The sequence below is a fragment of the Electrophorus electricus genome, chromosome 13, assembly GCF_041902795.1.
Source record: "Electrophorus electricus isolate QZ-2024a chromosome 13, ASM4190279v1, whole genome shotgun sequence".
NCBI lineage: Eukaryota > Metazoa > Chordata > Actinopteri > Gymnotiformes > Gymnotidae > Electrophorus > Electrophorus electricus.
Window position 1 is genome coordinate 26,538,977 of NC_137509.1, and position 20,138 is coordinate 26,559,114.

Here is a 20,138-nt window from a genome sequence, read left to right on the forward strand (position 1 = left end):
CAACATTCTAGAATGTCAAGTGCAGGGATTAATTAAAAAAAATGTCAGATTGGTCTTTGATCATATTTTCTATGATTAGGCAATTTGAGTAAGTGTTTAACGTTTACGGCCATACCAGCTTCAGAACGTCCAATCTCATCTGAACTTGGAAGCTAAGCAAGTTTGTGCCTGAATAGTACTGAGGTGGGACCCTATCTAGGGATACCAGGTGCTGTAAGCTTTTCTTGCATCACTTTAATTTACTTTCAAGCTGACATGCTCAAATGTGAAGTGCAGTGATTAATAAAAAAACCTATCTGTTAGCACCTGGGAATAGCAGATGCTGTAAGTTTTTTTTGCATCACTTTCATTTACTCTCCAACTCACATGCCTGAATGTGAAGTGCAGTGATTCATCAAAATACTATCTTTTAGCACCTTGGACTATGAGATGCTGTAAGCTTCTCTTGCATCACTTTAATTTACTTTCAAGATGACATGCTAGGATGTGAAGTGCAGTGATTAATTAAAAAAACCTATCTGTTAGCACCTGGGAATAGCAGATGCTGTAAGTTTTTCTTGCATCACTTTAATTTAATATGCAACTGACATGCTTGTATGTGAAGTGTACAGATTAAATAGAAATATTTTAGTACCAGGGAATAGCAGGTGCTGTAAGATTTTATTGCATCCCTTAAATTTATGTTCAAGCTATCAAGCTCAAATTTGAAGTGCAGTGAATAATTAAATCAAACTATCTGTTAGCACCTGGGAATAGCAGATGCTGTAAGTATTTATTGCATCACTTTAATTTACTCTCCAACTAACATGCTTGAATGTGAAGTGCAGTGATTAATAAAAAAACTGTCTGTTAGTGCCTCCGAATACCAGATGTTGTAAGCTTATATTGCATCATTTTAATTTACTTCAAGACAACATTCTAGAATGTCAAGTGCAGGGATTAATTAAAAAAAATGTCAGATTGGTCTTTGATCATATTTTCTATGATTAGGCAATTTGAGTAAGTGTTTAATGTTTACGGCCATACCAGCTTCAGAACGTCCAATCTCATCTGAACTTGGAAGCTAAGCAAGTTTGTGCCTGAATAGTACTGAGGTGGGACCCTATCTAGGGATACCAGGTGCTGTAAGCTTTTCTTGCATCACTTTAATTTACTTTCAAGCTGACATGCTCAAATGTGAAGTGCAGTGATTAATAAAAAAACCTATCTGTTAGCACCTGGGAATAGCAGATGCTGTAAGTTTTTTTTGCATCACTTTCATTTACTCTCCAACTCACATGCCTGAATGTGAAGTGCAGTGATTCATCAAAATACTATCTTTTAGCACCTTGGACTATGAGATGCTGTAAGCTTCTCTTGCATCACTTTAATTTACTTTCAAGATGACATGCTAGGATGTGAAGTGCAGTGATTAATTAAAAAAACCTATCTGTTAGCACCTGGGAATAGCAGATGCTGTAAGTTTTTCTTGCATCACTTTAATTTAATATGCAACTGACATGCTTGTATGTGAAGTGTACAGATTAAATAGAAATATTTTAGTACCAGGGAATAGCAGGTGCTGTAAGATTTTATTGCATCCCTTAAATTTATGTTCAAGCTATCAAGCTCAAATTTGAAGTGCAGTGAATAATTAAATCAAACTATCTGTTAGCACCTGGGAATAGCAGATGCTGTAAGTATTTATTGCATCACTTTAATTTACTCTCCAACTGACATGCTTGAATGTGAAGTGCAGTGATTAATAAAAAAACTGTCTGTTAGTGCCTCCGAATACCAGATGTTGTAAGCTTTTATTGCATCATTTTAATTTACTTTCAAGACAACATTCTAGAATGTCAAGTGCAGGGATTAATAAAAAAAAATGTCAGATTGGTCTTTGATCATATTTTCTATGATTAGGCAATTTGAGTAAGTGTTTAACGTTTATGGCCATACCAGCTTCAGAACGTCCAATCTCATCTGAACTTGGAAGCTAAGCAAGTTTGTGCCTGAATAGTACTGAGGTGGGACCCTATCTAGGAATTCCAGGTGCTGTAAGCTTCTCTTGCATCACTTTAATTTACTTTCAAGCTGACATGCTCAAATGTGAAGTGCAGTGATTAATAAAAAAAACCTATCTGTTAGCACCTGGGAATAGCAGATGCTGTAAGTTTTTTTTGCATCACTTTCATTTACTCTCCAACTCACATGCCTGAATGTGAATTGCAGTGATTCATCAAAAAACTATCTTTTAGCACCTTGGACTACGAGCTGCTGTAAGCTTCTCTTGCATCACATTAATTTACTTTCAAGATGACATGCTAGGATGTGAAGTGCAGTGATTAATTAAAAAAAAACTATCTGTTAGCACCTGGGAATAGCAGATGCTGTAAGTTTTTCTTGCATCACTTTAATTTAATATGCAACTGACATGCTTGTAAGTGAAGTGTACAGATTAAATAGAAATCTATTAGTACCAGGGAATAGCAGGTGCTGTAAGATTTTATTGCATCCCTTAAATTTATGTTCAAGCTATCAAGCTCAAATTTGAAGTGCAGTGAATAATTAAATCAAACTATCTGTTAGCACCTGGGAATAGCAGATGCTGTAAGTATTTATTGCATCACTTTAATTTACTCTCCAACTAACATGCTTGAATGTGAAATGCAGTGATTAATAAAAAAACTGTCTGTTAGTGCCTCCGAATACCAGATGTTGTAAGCTTATATTGCATCATTTTAATTTACTTCAAGACAACATTCTAGAATGTCAAGTGCAGGGATTAATAAAAAAAAATGTCAGATTGGTCTTTGATCATATTTTCTATGATTAGGCAATTTGAGTAAGTGTTTAAGGTTTACGGCCATACCAGCTTCAGAACGTCCAATCTCATCTGAACTTGGAAGCTAAGCAAGTTTGTGCCTGAATAGTACTGAGGTGGGACCCTATCTAGGAATACCAGGTGCTGTAAGCTTCTCTTGCATCACTTTAATTTACTTTCAAGCTGACATGCTCAAATGTGAAGTGCAGTGATTAATAAAAAAAACCTATCTGTTAGCACCTGGGAATAGCAGATGCTGTAAGTTTTTTTTGCATCACTTTCATTTACTCTCCAACTCACATGCCTGAATGTGAATTGCAGTGATTCATCAAAAAACTATCTTTTAGCACCTTGGACTACGAGCTGCTGTAAGCTTCTCTTGCATCACATTAATTTACTTTCAAGATGACATGCTAGGATGTGAAGTGCAGTGATTAATTAAAAAAAAACTATCTGTTAGCACCTGGGAATAGCAGATGCTGTAAGTTTTTCTTGCATCACTTTAATTTAATATGCAACTGACATGCTTGTAAGTGAAGTGTACAGATTAAATAGAAATCTATTAGTACCAGGGAATAGCAGGTGCTGTAAGATTTTATTGCATCCCTTAAATTTATGTTCAAGCTATCAAGCTCAAATTTGAAGTGCAGTGAATAATTAAATCAAACTATCTGTTAGCACCTGGGAATAGCAGATGCTGTAAGTATTTATTGCATCACTTTAATTTACTCTCCAACTAACATGCTTGAATGTGAAATGCAGTGATTAATAAAAAAACTGTCTGTTAGTGCCTCCGAATACCAGATGTTGTAAGCTTATATTGCATCATTTTAATTTACTTCAAGACAACATTCTAGAATGTCAAGTGCAGGGATTAATAAAAAAAAATGTCAGATTGGTCTTTGATCATATTTTCTATGATTAGGCAATTTGAGTAAGTGTTTAAGGTTTACGGCCATAACAGCTTCAGCATGCCTCCAATCTCATCTGAACTTGGAAGCTAAGCAAGTTTGTGCCTGGATAGTACTGAGGTGGGACCCTACCTACGAATACCATGTGCTGTAAGCTTTTCTTGCATCACTTTAATTTACTTTCAATATGACATTCTCAAATGTGAAGTGCAGTGATTAATAAAAAAAACTATCTGTTAGCACCTGGGAATAGCAGATGCTGTAAGTTTTTTTTGCATCACTTTCATTTACTCTCCAACTCACATGCCTGAATGTGAAGTGCAGTGATTCATCAAAAAACTATCTTTTAGCACCTTGGACTACGAGCTGCTGTAAGCTTCTCTTGCATCACATTAATTTACTTTCAAGATGACATGCTAGGATGTGAAGTGCAGTGATTAATTAAAAAAAAACTATCTGTTAGCACCTGGGAATAGCAGATGCTGTAAGTTTTTCTTGCATCACTTTAATTTAATATGCAACTGACATGCTTGTAAGTGAAGTGTACAGATTAAATAGAAATCTATTAGTACCAGGGAATAGCAGGTGCTGTAAGATTTTATTGCATCCCTTAAATTTATGTTCAAGCTATCAAGCTCAAATTTGAAGTGCAGTGAATAATTAAATCAAACTATCTGTTAGCACCTGGGAATAGCAGATGCTGTAAGTATTTATTGCATCACTTTAATTTACTCTCCAACTAACATGCTTGAATGTGAAGTGCAGTGATTAATAAAAAAACTGTCTGTTAGTGCCTCCGAATACCAGATGTTGTAAGCTTTTATTGCATCATTTAATTTGCTTTCAAGATAACATTCTACAATGTCAAGTGCAGGGATTAATAAAAAAAAATGTCAGATTGGTCTTTGATCATATTTTCTATGATTAGGCAATTTGAGTAAGTGTTTAAGGTTTACGGCCATAACAGCTTCAGCATGCCTCCAATCTCATCTGAACTTGGAAGCTAAGCAAGTTTGTGCCTGGATAGTACTGAGGTGGGACCCTACCTAGGAATACCATGTGCTGTAAGCTTTTCTTGCATCACTTTAATTTACTTTCAAGCTGACATTCTCAAATGTGAAGTGCAGTGATTAATAAAAAAACCTATCTCTTAGCACCTGGGAATAGCAGATGCTGTAAGTTTTTTTTGCATCACTTTCATTTACTCTCCAACTCACATGCCTGAATGTGAAGTGCAGTGATTCATCAAAAGACTATCTTTTAGCACCTTGGACTACGAGCTGCTGTAAGCTTCTCTTGCATCACATTAATTTACTTTCAAGATGACATGCTAGGATGTGAAGTGTAGTGATTAATTAAAAAAAACTATCTGTTAGCACCTGGGAATAGCAGATACTGTAAGTTTTTCTTGCATCACTTTAATTTAATATGCAACTGACATGCTTGTAAGTGAAGTGTACAGATTAAATAGAAATCTATTAGTACCAGGGAATAGCAGGTGCTGTAAGATTTTTTTGCATCCCTTCAATTTATGTTCAAGCTATCAAGCTCAAATTTGAAGTGCAGTGAATAATTAAATCAAACTATCTGTTAGCACCTGGGAATAGCAGATGCTGTAAGTTTTTATTGCATCACTTTAATTTACTCTCCAACTAACATGCTTGAATGTGAAGTGCAGTGATTAATAAAAAAACTGTCTGTTAGTGCCTCCGAATACCAGATGTTGTAAGTTTATATTGCATCATTTTAATTTTCTTCAAGACAACATTCTAGAATGTCAAGTGCAGGGATTAATTAAAAAAAATGTCAGATTGGTCTTTGATCATATTTTCTATGATTAGGCAATTTGAGTAAGTGTTTAAGGTTTACGGCCATACCAGCTTCAGAACGTCCAATCTCATCTGAACTTGGAAGCTAAGCAAGTTTGTGCCTGAATAGTACTGAGGTGGGACCCTATCTAGGAATACCAGGTGCTGTAAGCTTCTCTTGCGTCACTTTAATTTACTTTCAAGCTGACATGCTCAAATGTGAAGTGCAGTGATTAATAAAAAAAACCTATCTGTTAGCACCTGGGAATAGCAGATGCTGTAAGTTTTTTTTGCATCACTTTCATTTACTCTCCAACTCACATGCCTGAATGTGAAGTGCAGTGATTCATCAAAAGACTATCTTTTAGCACCTTGGACTACGAGCTGCTGTAAGCTTCTCTTGCATCACATTAATTTACTTTCAAGATGACATGCTAGGATGTGAAGTGTAGTGATTAATTAAAAAAAACTATCTGTTAGCACCTGGGAATAGCAGATGCTGTAAGTTTTTCTTGCATCACTTTAATTTAATATGCAACTGACATGCTTGTAAGTGAAGTGTACAGATTAAATAGAAATCTATTAGTACCAGGGAATAGCAGGTGCTGTAAGATTTTATTGCATCCCTTAAATTTATGTTCAAGCTATCAAGCTCAAATTTGAAGTGCAGTGAATAATTAAATCAAACTATCTGTTAGCACCTGGGAATAGCAGATGCTGTAAGTTTTTATTGCATCACTTTAATTTACTCTCCAACTGACATGCTTGAATGTGAAGTGCAGTGATTAATAAAAAAACTGTCTGTTAGTGCCTCCAAATACCAGATGTTGTAAGCTTTTATTGCATCATTTTAATTTACTTTCAAGATAACATTCTAGAATGTCAAGTGCAGGGATTAATAAAAAAAATGTCAGATTGGTCTTTGATCATATTTTCTATGATTAGGCAATTTGAGTAAGTGTTTAAGGTTTACGGCCATACCAGCTTCAGCACGCCTCCAATCTCATCTGAACTTGGAAGCTAAGCAAGTTTGTGCCTGGATAGTACTGAGGTGGGACCCTACCTAGGAATACCATATGCTGTAAGCTTGTCTTGCATCACTTTAATTTACTTTCAAGCTGACATTCTCAAATGTGAAGTGCAGTGATTAATAAAAAAACCTATCTCTTAGCACCTGGGAATAGCAGATGCTGTAAGTTTTTTTTGCATCACTTTCATTTACTCTCCAACTCACATGCCTGAATGTGAAGTGCAGTGATTCATCAAAAGACTATCTTTTAGCACCTTGGACTACGAGCTGCTGTAAGCTTCTCTTGCATCACATTAATTTACTTTCAAGATGACATGCTAGGATGTGAAGTGTAGTGATTAATTAAAAAAAACTATCTGTTAGCACCTGGGAATAGCAGATGCTGTAAGTTTTTCTTGCATCACTTTAATTTAATATGCAACTGACATGCTTGTAAGTGAAGTGTACAGATTAAATAGAAATCTATTAGTACCAGGGAATAGGAGGTGCTGTAAGATTTTTTTGCATCCCTTCAATTTATGTTCAAGCTATCAAGCTCAAATTTGAAGTGCAGTGAATAATTAAATCAAACTATCTGTTAGCACCTGGGAATAGCAGATGCTGTAAGTTTTTCTTGCATCACTTTAATTTAATATGCAACTGACATGCTTGTAAGTGAAGTGTACAGATTAAATAGAAATCTATTAGTACCAGGGAATAGCAGGTGCTGTAAGATTTTATTGCATCCCTTCAATTTATGTTCAAGCTATCAAGCTCAAATTTGAAGTGCAGTGAATAATTAAATCAAACTATCTGTTAGCACCTGGGAATAGCAGATGCTGTAAGTTTTTATTGCATCACTTTAATTTACTCTCCAACTGACATGCTTGAATGTGAACTGCAGTGATTAATAAAAAAACTGTCTGTTAGTGCCTCCGAATACCAGATGTTGTAAGCTTTTATTGCATCATTTTAATTTACTTTCAAGATAACATTCTAGAATGTCAAGTGCAGGGATTAATAAAAAAAAATGTCAGATTGGTCTTTGATCATATTTTCTATGATTAGGCAATTTGAGTAAGTGTTTAAGGTTTACGGCAAATACCAGCTTCAGCACGCCTCCAATCTCATCTGAACTTGGAAGCTAAGCAAGTTTGTGCCTGGATAGTACTGAGGTGGGACCCTACCTAGGAATACCATGTTCTGTAAGCTTCTCTTGCATCAAATTAATTTACTTTCAAGATGACATGCTAGGATGTGAAGTGTAGTGATTAATTAAAAAAAACTATCTGTTAGCACCTGGGAATAGCAGATGCTGTAAGTTTTTCTTGCATCACTTTAATTTAATATGCAACTGACATGCTTGTAAGTGAAGTGTACAGATTAAATAGAAATCTATTAGTACCAGGGAATAGCAGGTGCTGTAAGATTTTTTTGCATCCCTTCAATTTATGTTCAAGCTATCAAGCTCAAATTTGAAGTGCAGTGAATAATTAAATCAAACTATCTGTTAGCACCTGGGAATAGCAGATGCTGTAAGTTTTTCTTGCATCACTTTAATTTAATATGCAACTGACATGCTTGTAAGTGAAGTGTACAGATTAAATAGAAATCTATTAGTACCAGGGAATAGCAGGTGCTGTAAGATTTTATTGCATCCCTTAAATTTATGTTCAAGCTATCAAGCTCAAATTTGAAGTGCAGTGAATAATTAAATCAAACTATCTGTTAGCACCTGGGAATAGCAGATGCTGTAAGTTTTTATTGCATCACTTTAATTTACTCTCCAACTGACATGCTTGAATGTGAAGTGCAGTGATTAATAAAAAAACTGTCTGTTAGTGCCTCCAAATACCAGATGTTGTAAGCTTTTATTGCATCATTTTAATTTACTTTCAAGATAACATTCTAGAATGTCAAGTGCAGGGATTAATAAAAAAATGTCAGATTGGTCTTTGATCATATTTTCTATGATTAGGCAATTTGAGTAAGTGTTTAAGGTTTACGGCAAATACCAGCTTCAGCACGCCTCCAATCTCATCTGAACTTGGAAGCTAAGCAAGTTTGTGCCTGGATAGTACTGAGGTGGGACCCTACCTAGGAATACCATGTGCTGTAAGCTTTTCTTGCATCACTTTAATTTACTTTCAAGCTGACATTCTCAAATGTGAAGTGCAGTGATTAATAAAAAAAACTATCTGTTAGCACCTGGGAATAGCAGATGCTGTAAGTTTTTTTTGCATCACTTTCATTTACTCTCCAACTCACATGCCTGAATGTGAAGTGCAGTGATTCATCTAAAAACTATCTTTTAGCACCTTGGACTACGAGCTGCTGTAACCTTCTCCTGCATCACATTAATTTACTTTCAAGATGACATGCTAGGATGTGAAGTGCAGTGATTAATTAAAAAAAACTATCTGTTAGCACCTGGGAATAGCAGATGCTGTAAGTTTTTCTTGCATCACTTTAATTTAATATGCAACTGACATGCTTGTAAGTGAAGTGTACAGATTAAATAGAAATCTATTAGTACCAGGGAATAGCAGGTGCTGTAAGATTTTATTGCATCCCTTAAATTTATGTTCAAGCTATCAAGCTCAAATTTGAAGTGCAGTGAATAATTAAATCAAACTATCTGTTAGCACCTGGGAATAGCAGATGCTGTAAGTTTTTATTGCATCACTTTAATTTACTCTCCAACTGACATGCTTGAATGTGAAGTGCAGTGATTAATAAAAAAACTGTCTGTTAGTGCCTCCAAATACCAGATGTTGTAAGCTTTTATTGCATCATTTTAATTTACTTTCAAGATAACATTCTAGAATGTCAAGTGCAGGGATTAATAAAAAAAATGTCAGATTGGTCTTTGATCATATTTTCTATGATTAGGCAATTTGAGTAAGTGTTTAAGGTTTACGGCAAATGCCAGCTTCAGCACGCCTCCAATCTCATCTGAACTTGGAAGCTAAGCAAGTTTGTGCCTGGATAGTACTGAGGTGGGACCCTACCTAGGAATACCATGTGCTGTAAGCTTTTCTTGCATCACTTTAATTTACTTTCAAGCTGACATTCTCAAATGTGAAGTGCAGTGATTAATAAAAAAAACTATCTGTTAGCACCTGGGAATAGCAGATGCTGTAAGTTTTTTTTGCATCACTTTCATTTACTCTCCAACTCACATGCCTGAATGTGAAGTGCAGTGATTCATCAAAAGACTATCTTTTAGCACCTTGGACTACGAGCTGCTGTAAGCTTCTCTTGCATCACATTAATTTACTTTCAAGATGACATGCTAGGATGTGAAGTGTAGTGATTAATTAAAAAAAACTATCTGTTAGCACCTGGGAATAGCAGATGCTGTAAGTTTTTCTTGCATCACTTTAATTTAATATGCAACTGACATGCTTGTAAGTGAAGTGTACAGATTAAATAGAAATCTATTAGTACCAGGGAATAGCAGGTGCTGTAAGATTTTATTGCATCCCTTAAATTTATGTTCAAGCTATCAAGCTCAAATTTGAAGTGCAGTGAATAATTAAATCAAACTATCTGTTAGCACCTGGGAATAGCAGATGCTGTAAGTTTTTATTGCATCACTTTAATTTACTCTCCAACTGACATGCTTGAATGTGAAGTGCAGTGATTAATAAAAAAACTGTCTGTTAGTGCCTCCAAATACCAGATGTTGTAAGCTTTTATTGCATCATTTTAATTTACTTTCAAGATAACATTCTAGAATGTCAAGTGCAGGGATTAATAAAAAAAATGTCAGATTGGTCTTTGATCATATTTTCTATGATTAGGCAATTTGAGTAAGTGTTTAAGGTTTACGGCCATACCAGCTTCAGCACGCCTCCAATCTCATCTGAACTTGGAAGCTAAGCAAGTTTGTGCCTGGATAGTACTGAGGTGGGACCCTACCTAGGAATACCATGTGCTGTAAGCTTGTCTTGCATCACTTTAATTTACTTTCAAGCTGACATTCTCAAATGTGAAGTGCAGTGATTAATAAAAAAACCTATCTCTTAGCACCTGGGAATAGCAGATGCTGTAAGTTTTTTTTGCATCACTTTCATTTACTCTCCAACTCACATGCCTGAATGTGAAGTGCAGTGATTCATCAAAAGACTATCTTTTAGCACCTTGGACTACGAGCTGCTGTAAGCTTCTCTTGCATCACATTAATTTACTTTCAAGATGACATGCTAGGATGTGAAGTGTAGTGATTAATTAAAAAAAACTATCTGTTAGCACCTGGGAATAGCAGATGCTGTAAGTTTTTCTTGCATCACTTTAATTTAATATGCAACTGACATGCTTGTAAGTGAAGTGTACAGATTAAATAGAAATCTATTAGTACCAGGGAATAGGAGGTGCTGTAAGATTTTTTTGCATCCCTTCAATTTATGTTCAAGCTATCAAGCTCAAATTTGAAGTGCAGTGAATAATTAAATCAAACTATCTGTTAGCACCTGGGAATAGCAGACGCTGTAAGTTTTTCTTGCATCACTTTAATTTAATATGCAACTGACATGCTTGTAAGTGAAGTGTACAGATTAAATAGAAATCTATTAGTACCAGGGAATAGCAGGTGCTGTAAGATTTTATTGCATCCCTTCAATTTATGTTCAAGCTATCAAGCTCAAATTTGAAGTGCAGTGAATAATTAAATCAAACTATCTGTTAGCACCTGGGAATAGCAGATGCTGTAAGTTTTTATTGCATCACTTTAATTTACTCTCCAACTGACATGCTTGAATGTGAACTGCAGTGATTAATAAAAAAACTGTCTGTTAGTGCCTCCGAATACCAGATGTTGTAAGCTTTTATTGCATCATTTTAATTTACTTTCAAGATAACATTCTAGAATGTCAAGTGCAGGGATTAATAAAAAAAAATGTCAGATTGGTCTTTGATCATATTTTCTATGATTAGGCAATTTGAGTAAGTGTTTAAGGTTTACGGCAAATACCAGCTTCAGCACGCCTCCAATCTCATCTGAACTTGGAAGCTAAGCAAGTTTGTGCCTGGATAGTACTGAGGTGGGACCCTACCTAGGAATACCATGTTCTGTAAGCTTCTCTTGCATCAAATTAATTTACTTTCAAGATGACATGCTAGGATGTGAAGTGTAGTGATTAATTAAAAAAAACTATCTGTTAGCACCTGGGAATAGCAGATGCTGTAAGTTTTTCTTGCATCACTTTAATTTAATATGCAACTGACATGCTTGTAAGTGAAGTGTACAGATTAAATAGAAATCTATTAGTACCAGGGAATAGCAGGTGCTGTAAGATTTTTTTGCATCCCTTCAATTTATGTTCAAGCTATCAAGCTCAAATTTGAAGTGCAGTGAATAATTAAATCAAACTATCTGTTAGCACCTGGGAATAGCAGATGCTGTAAGTTTTTCTTGCATCACTTTAGTTTAATATGCAACTGACATGCTTGTAAGTGAAGTGTACAGATTAAATAGAAATCTATTAGTACCAGGGAATAGCAGGTGCTGTAAGATTTTATTGCATCCCTTAAATTTATGTTCAAGCTATCAAGCTCAAATTTGAAGTGCAGTGAATAATTAAATCAAACTATCTGTTAGCACCTGGGAATAGCAGATGCTGTAAGTTTTTATTGCATCACTTTAATTTACTCTCCAACTGACATGCTTGAATGTGAAGTGCAGTGATTAATAAAAAAACTGTCTGTTAGTGCCTCCAAATACCAGATGTTGTAAGCTTTTATTGCATCATTTTAATTTACTTTCAAGATAACATTCTAGAATGTCAAGTGCAGGGATTAATAAAAAAAATGTCAGATTGGTCTTTGATCATATTTTCTATGATTAGGCAATTTGAGTAAGTGTTTAAGGTTTACGGCAAATGCCAGCTTCAGCACGCCTCCAATCTCATCTGAACTTGGAAGCTAAGCAAGTTTGTGCCTGGATAGTACTGAGGTGGGACCCTACTTAGGAATACCATGTGCTGTAAGCTTTTCTTGCATCACTTTAATTTACTTTCAAGCTGACATTCTCAAATGTGAAGTGCAGTGATTAATAAAAAAAACTATCTGTTAGCACCTGGGAATAGCAGATGCTGTAAGTTTTTTTTGCATCACTTTCATTTACTCTCCAACTCACATGCCTGAATGTGAAGTGCAGTGATTCATCTAAAAACTATCTTTTAGCACCTTGGACTATGAGCTGCTGTAACCTTCTCCTGCATCACATTAATTTACTTTCAAGATGACATGCTAGGATGTGAAGTGCAGTGATTAATTAAAAAAAACTATCTGTTAGCACCTGGGAATAGCAGATGCTGTAAGTTTTTCTTGCATCACTTTAATTTAATATGCAACTGACATGCTTGTAAGTGAAGTGTACAGATTAAATAGAAATCTATTAGTACCAGGGAATAGCAGGTGCTGTAAGATTTTATTGCATCCCTTAAATTTATGTTCAAGCTATCAAGCTCAAATTTGAAGTGCAGTGAATAATTAAATCAAACTATCTGTTAGCACCTGGGAATAGCAGATGCTGTAAGTTTTTATTGCATCACTTTAATTTACTCTCCAACTGACATGCTTGAATGTGAAGTGCAGTGATTAATAAAAAAACTGTCTGTTAGTGCCTCCAAATACCAGATTTTGTAAGCTTTTATTGCATCATTTTAATTTACTTTCAAGATAACATTCTAGAATGTCAAGTGCAGGGATTAATAAAAAAAATGTCAGATTGGTCTTTGATCATATTTTCTATGATTAGGCAATTTGAGTAAGTGTTTAAGGTTTACGGCAAATACCAGCTTCAGCACGCCTCCAATCTCATCTGAACTTGGAAGCTAAGCAAGTTTGTGCCTGGATAGTACTGAGGTGGGACCCTACCTAGGAATACCATGTGCTGTAAGCTTTTCTTGCATCACTTTAATTTACTTTCAAGCTGACATTCTCAAATGTGAAGTGCAGTGATTAATAAAAAAAACTATCTGTTAGCACCTGGGAATAGCAGATGCTGTAAGTTTTTTTTGCATCACTTTCATTTACTCTCCAACTCACATGCCTGAATGTGAAGTGCAGTGATTCATCTAAAAACTATCTTTTAGCACCTTGGACTACGAGCTGCTGTAACCTTCTCCTGCATCACATTAATTTACTTTCAAGATGACATGCTAGGATGTGAAGTGCAGTGATTAATTAAAAAAAACTATCTGTTAGCACCTGGGAATAGCAGATGCTGTAAGTTTTTCTTGCATCACTTTAATTTAATATGCAACTGACATGCTTGTAAGTGAAGTGTACAGATTAAATAGAAATCTATTAGTACCAGGGAATAGCAGGTGCTGTAAGATTTTATTGCATCCCTTAAATTTATGTTCAAGCTATCAAGCTCAAATTTGAAGTGCAGTGAATAATTAAATCAAACTATCTGTTAGCACCTGGGAATAGCAGATGCTGTAAGTTTTTATTGCATCACTTTAATTTACTCTCCAACTGACATGCTTGAATGTGAAGTGCAGTGATTAATAAAAAAACTGTCTGTTAGTGCCTCCAAATACCAGATGTTGTAAGCTTTTATTGCATCATTTTAATTTACTTTCAAGATAACATTCTAGAATGTCAAGTGCAGGGATTAATAAAAAAAATGTCAGATTGGTCTTTGATCATATTTTCTATGATTAGGCAATTTGAGTAAGTGTTTAAGGTTTACGGCCATACCAGCTTCAGCACGCCTCCAATCTCATCTGAACTTGGAAGCTAAGCAAGTTTGTGCCTGGATAGTACTGAGGTGGGACCCTACCTAGGAATACCATGTGCTGTAAGCTTGTCTTGCATCACTTTAATTTACTTTCAAGCTGACATTCTCAAATGTGAAGTGCAGTGATTAATAAAAAAACCTATCTCTTAGCACCTGGGAATAGCAGATGCTGTAAGTTTTTTTTGCATCACTTTCATTTACTCTCCAACTCACATGCCTGAATGTGAAGTGCAGTGATTCATCAAAAGACTATCTTTTAGCACCTTGGACTACGAGCTGCTGTAAGCTTCTCTTGCATCACATTAATTTACTTTCAAGATGACATGCTAGGATGTGAAGTGTAGTGATTAATTAAAAAAAACTATCTGTTAGCACCTGGGAATAGCAGATGCTGTAAGTTTTTCTTGCATCACTTTAATTTAATATGCAACTGACATGCTTGTAAGTGAAGTGTACAGATTAAATAGAAATCTATTAGTACCAGGGAATAGGAGGTGCTGTAAGATTTTTTTGCATCCCTTCAATTTATGTTCAAGCTATCAAGCTCAAATTTGAAGTGCAGTGAATAATTAAATCAAACTATCTGTTAGCACCTGGGAATAGCAGATGCTGTCAGTTTTTCTTGCATCACTTTAATTTAATATGCAACTGACATGCTTGTAAGTGAAGTGTACAGATTAAATAGAAATCTATTAGTACCAGGGAATAGCAGGTGCTGTAAGATTTTATTGCATCCCTTAAATTTATGTTCAAGCTATCAAGCTCAAATTTGAAGTGCAGTGAATAATTAAATCAAACTATCTGTTAGCACCTGGGAATAGCAGATGCTGTAAGTTTTTATTGCATCACTTTAATTTACTCTCCAACTGACATGCTTGAATGTGAAGTGCAGTGATTAATAAAAAAACTGTCTGTTAGTGCCTCCGAATACCAGATGTTGTAAGCTTTTATTGCATCATTTTAATTTACTTTCAAGATAACATTCTAGAATGTCAAGTGCAGGGATTAATAAAAAAAATGTCAGATTGGTCTTTGATCATATTTTCTATGATTAGGCAATTTGAGTAAGTGTTTAAGGTTTTCGGCCATACCAGCTTCAGCACGCCTCCAATCTCATCTGAACTTGGAAGCTAAGCAAGTTTGTGCCTGGATAGTACTGAGGTGGGACCCTACCTAGGAATACCATGTGCTGTAAGCTTGTCTTGCATCACTTTAATTTACTTTCAAGCTGACATTCTCAAATGTGAAGTGCAGTGATTAATAAAAAAACCTATCTCTTAGCACCTGGGAATAGCAGATGCTGTAAGTTTTTTTTGCATCACTTTCATTTACTCTCCAACTCACATGCCTGAATGTGAAGTGCAGTGATTCATCTAAAAACTATCTTTTAGCACCTTGGACTATGAGATGCTGTAAGCTTCTCTTGCATCATTTTAATTTACTTTCAAGATGACATGCTAGGATGTGAAGTGCAGTGATTAATTAATAAAACCTATCTGTTAGCACCTGGGAATAGCAGATGCTGTAAGTTTTTCTTGCATCACTTTAATTTAATATGCAACTGTCATGCTTGTAATTGAAGTGTACAGATTAAATAGAAATCTATTAGTACCAGGGAATAGCAGGTGCTGTAAGATTTTATTGCATCCCTTAAATTTATGTTCAATCTATCAATCTCAAATTTGAAGTGCAGTGAATAATTAAATCAAACTATCTGTTAGCACCTGGGAATAGCAGATGCTGTAAGTTTTTATTGCATCACTTTAATTTACTCTCCAACTGACATGCTTGAATGTGAAGTGCAGTGATTAATAAAAAAACTGTCTGTTAGTGCCTCCGAATACCAGATGTTGTAAGCTTTTATTGCATCATTTAATTTGCTTTCAAGATAACATTCTAGAATGTCAAGTGCAGGGATTAATAAAAAAAAATGTCAGATTGGTCTTTGATCATATTTTCTATGATTAGGCAATTTGAGTAAGTGTTTAAGGTTTACGGCAAATACCAGCTTCAGCACGCCTCCAATCTCATCTGAACTTGGAAGCTAAGCAAGTTTGTTCCTGGATAGTACTGAGGTGGGACCCTACCTAGGAATACCATGTGCTGTAAGCTTTTCTTGCATCACTTTAATTTACTTTCAAGCTGACATGCTCAAATGTGAAGTGCAGTGATTAATAAAAAAACCTATCTGTTAGCACCTGGGAATAGCAGATGCTGTAAGTTTTTTTTGCATCACTTTCATTTACTCTCCAACTCACATGCCTGAATGTGAATTGCAGTGATTCATCAAAAAACTATCTTTTAGCACCTTGGACTACGAGCTGCTGTAAGCTTCTCTTGCATCACATTAATTTACTTTCAAGATGACATGCTAGGATGTGAAGTGCAGTGATTAATTAAAAAAAACTATCTGTTAGCACCTGGGAATAGCAGATGCTGTAAGTTTTTCTTGCATCACTTTAATTTAATATGCAACTGACATGCTTGTATGTGAAGTGTACAGATTAAATAGAAATATTTTAGTACCAGGGAATAGCAGGAGCTGTAAGATTTTATTGCATCCCTTAAATTTATGTTCAAGCTATCAAGCTCAAATTTGAAGTGCAGTGAATAATTAAATCAAACTATCTGTTAGCACCTGGGAATAGCAGATGCTGTAAGTATTTATTGCATCACTTTAATTTACTCTCCAACTGACATGCTTGAATGTGAAGTGCAGTGATTAATAAAAAAACTGTCTGTTAGTGCCTCCGAATACCAGATGTTGTAAGCTTATATTGCATCATTTTAATTTACTTCAAGACAACATTCTAGAATGTCAAGTGCAGGGATTAATTAAAAAAAATGTCAGATTGGTCTTTGATCATATTTTCTATGATTAGGCAATTTGAGTAAGTGTTTAAGGTTTACGGCCATACCAGCTTCAGAACGTCCAATCTCATCTGAACTTGGAAGCTAAGCAAGTTTGTGCCTGAATAGTACTGATGTGGGACCCTATCTAGGAATACCAGGTGCTGTAAGCTTCTCTTGCATCACTTTAATTTACTTTCAAGCTGACATGCTCAAATGTGAAGTGCAGTGATTAATAAAAAAAACCTATCTGTTAGCACCTGGGAATAGCAGATGCTGTAAGTTTTTTTTGCATCACTTTCATTTACTCTCCAACTCACATGCCTGAATGTGAAGTGCAGTGATTCATCAAAAAACTATCTTTTAGCACCTTGGACTATGAGATGCTGTAAGCTTCTCTTGCATCACTTTAATTTACTTTCAAGATGACATGCTAGGATGTGAAGTGCAGTGATTAATTAAAAAAACCTATCTGTTAGCACCTGGGAATAGCAGATGCTGTAAGTTTTTCTTGCATCACTTTAATTTAATATGCAACTGACATGCTTGTATGTGAAGTGTACAGATTAAATAGAAATATTTTAGTACCAGGGAATAGCAGGTGCTGTAAGATTTTATTGCATCCCTTAAATTTATGTTCAAGCTATCAAGCTCAAATTTGAAGTGCAGTGAATAATTAAATCAAACTATCTGTTAGCACCTGGGAATAGCAGATGCTGTAAGTATTTATTGCATCACTTTAATTTACTCTCCAACTGACATGCTTGAATGTGAAGTGCAGTGATTAATAAAAAAACTGTCTGTTAGTGCCTCCGAATACCAGATGTTGTAAGCTTTTATTGCATCATTTTAATTTACTTTCAAGACAACATTCTAGAATGTCAAGTGCAGGGATTAATAAAAAAAAATGTGAGATTGGTCTTTGATCATATTTTCTATGATTAGGCAATTTGAGTAAGTGTTTAAGGTTTACGGCCATACCAGCTTCAGAACGTCCAATCTCATCTGAACTTGGAAGCTAAGCAAGTTTGTGCCTGAATTGTACTGATGTGAGACCCTATCTAGGAATACCAGGTGCTGTAAGCTTTTCTTGCATCACTTTAATTTACTTTCAAGCTGACATTCTCAAATGTGAAGTGCAGTGATTAATAAAAAAACCTATCTCTTAGCACCTGGGAATAGCAGATGCTGTAAGTTTTTTTTGCATCACTTTCATTTACTCTCCAACTCACATGCCTGAATGTGAAGTGCAGTGATTCATCAAAAGACTATCTTTTAGCACCTTGGACTACGAGCTGCTGTAAGCTTCTCTTGCATCACATTAATTTACTTTCAAGATGACATGCTAGGATGTGAAGTGTAGTGATTAATTAAAAAAAACTATCTGTTAGCACCTGGGAATAGCAGATACTGTAAGTTTTTCTTGCATCACTTTAATTTAATATGCAACTGACATGCTTGTAAGTGAAGTGTACAGATTAAATAGAAATCTATTAGTACCAGGGAATAGCAGGTGCTGTAAGATTTTTTTGCATCCCTTCAATTTATGTTCAAGCTATCAAGCTCAAATTTGAAGTGCAGTGAATAATTAAATCAAACTATCTGTTAGCACCTGGGAATAGCAGATGCTGTAAGTTTTTATTGCATCACTTTAATTTACTCTCCAACTAACATGCTTGAATGTGAAGTGCAGTGATTAATAAAAAAACTGTCTGTTAGTGCCTCCGAATACCAGATGTTGTAAGTTTATATTGCATCATTTTAATTTTCTTCAAGACAACATTCTAGAATGTCAAGTGCAGGGATTAATTAAAAAAAATGTCAGATTGGTCTTTGATCATATTTTCTATGATTAGGCAATTTGAGTAAGTGTTTAACGTTTACGGCCATACCAGCTTCAGAACGTCCAATCTCATCTGAACTTGGAAGCTAAGCAAGTTTGTGCCTGAATAGTACTGAGGTGGGACCCTATCTAGGAATACCATGTGCTGTAAGCTTGTCTTGCATCACTTTAATTTACTTTCAAGCTGACATTCTCAAATGTGAAGTGCAGTGATTAATAAAAAAACCTATCTCTTAGCACCTGGGAATAGCAGATGCTGTAAGTTTTTTTTGCATCACTTTCATTTACTCTCCAACTCACATGCCTGAATGTGAAGTGCAGTGATTCATCAAAAGACTATCTTTTAGCACCTTGGACTACGAGCTGCTGTAAGCTTCTCTTGCATCACTTTAATTTACTTTCAAGATGACATGCTAGGATGTGAAGTGTAGTGATTAATTAAAAAAAACTATCTGTTAGCACCTGGGAATAGCAGATGCTGTAAGTTTTTCTTGCATCACTTTAATTTAATATGCAACTGACATGCTTGTAAGTGAAGTGTACAGATTAAATAGAAATCTATTAGTACCAGGGAATAGGAGGTGCTGTAAGATTTTTTTGCATCCCTTCAATTTATGTTCAAGCTATCAAGCTCAAATTTGAAGTGCAGTGATTAATAAAAAAACTGTCTGTTAGTGCCTCCGAATACCAGATGTTGTAAGCTTTTATTGCATCATTTAATTTGCTTTCAAGATAACATTCTAGAATGTCAAGTGCAGGGATTAATAAAAAAAATGTCAGATTGGTCTTTGATCATATTTTCTATGATTAGGCAATTTGAGTAAGTGTTTAAGGTTTACGGCAAATACCAGCTTCAGCACGCCTCCAATCTCATCTGAACTTGGAAGCTAAGCAAGTTTGTGCCTGGATAGTACTGAGGTGGGACCCTACCTAGGAATACCATGTGCTGTAAGCTTGTCTTGCATCACTTTAATTTACTTTCAAGCTGACATTCTCAAATGTGAAGTGCAGTGATTAATAAAAAAACCTATCTCTTAGCACCTGGGAATAGCAGATGCTGTAAGTTTTTTTTGCATCACTTTCATTTACTCTCCAACTCACATGCCTGAATGTGAAGTGCAGTGATTCATCTAAAAACTATCTTTTAGCACCTTGGACTAT

The 20,138-nt window shown here is 35.3% G+C and overlaps 14 pseudogenes; all 14 read left to right on the top strand.

Moving 5' to 3' along the window:
- Nucleotides 1–101: 101 nt before the first annotated feature.
- LOC145644790 (5S ribosomal RNA) lies at nucleotides 102–220 on the top strand (annotated as a pseudogene).
- A 792-nt stretch (nucleotides 221–1,012) lies between these two features.
- LOC145644791 (5S ribosomal RNA) lies at nucleotides 1,013–1,131 on the top strand (annotated as a pseudogene).
- A 793-nt stretch (nucleotides 1,132–1,924) lies between these two features.
- LOC145644063 (5S ribosomal RNA) lies at nucleotides 1,925–2,043 on the top strand (annotated as a pseudogene).
- Nucleotides 2,044–2,837: 794 nt separating this feature from the next.
- Nucleotides 2,838–2,956, top strand: LOC145651062 (5S ribosomal RNA; annotated as a pseudogene).
- Nucleotides 2,957–3,750: 794 nt separating this feature from the next.
- LOC145645319 (5S ribosomal RNA) lies at nucleotides 3,751–3,871 on the top strand (annotated as a pseudogene).
- A 793-nt stretch (nucleotides 3,872–4,664) lies between these two features.
- On the top strand, nucleotides 4,665–4,785 carry LOC145644715 (5S ribosomal RNA; annotated as a pseudogene).
- A 792-nt stretch (nucleotides 4,786–5,577) lies between these two features.
- Nucleotides 5,578–5,696, top strand: LOC145651063 (5S ribosomal RNA; annotated as a pseudogene).
- A 793-nt stretch (nucleotides 5,697–6,489) lies between these two features.
- LOC145646202 (5S ribosomal RNA) lies at nucleotides 6,490–6,610 on the top strand (annotated as a pseudogene).
- A 3,749-nt stretch (nucleotides 6,611–10,359) lies between these two features.
- Nucleotides 10,360–10,480, top strand: LOC145645219 (5S ribosomal RNA; annotated as a pseudogene).
- Nucleotides 10,481–14,230: 3,750 nt separating this feature from the next.
- Nucleotides 14,231–14,351, top strand: LOC145645220 (5S ribosomal RNA; annotated as a pseudogene).
- A 1,010-nt stretch (nucleotides 14,352–15,361) lies between these two features.
- LOC145645922 (5S ribosomal RNA) lies at nucleotides 15,362–15,482 on the top strand (annotated as a pseudogene).
- Nucleotides 15,483–17,188: 1,706 nt separating this feature from the next.
- On the top strand, nucleotides 17,189–17,307 carry LOC145644308 (5S ribosomal RNA; annotated as a pseudogene).
- A 794-nt stretch (nucleotides 17,308–18,101) lies between these two features.
- On the top strand, nucleotides 18,102–18,220 carry LOC145645928 (5S ribosomal RNA; annotated as a pseudogene).
- A 792-nt stretch (nucleotides 18,221–19,012) lies between these two features.
- LOC145644811 (5S ribosomal RNA) lies at nucleotides 19,013–19,131 on the top strand (annotated as a pseudogene).
- The last annotated feature ends 1,007 nt before the right edge of the window (nucleotides 19,132–20,138 follow it).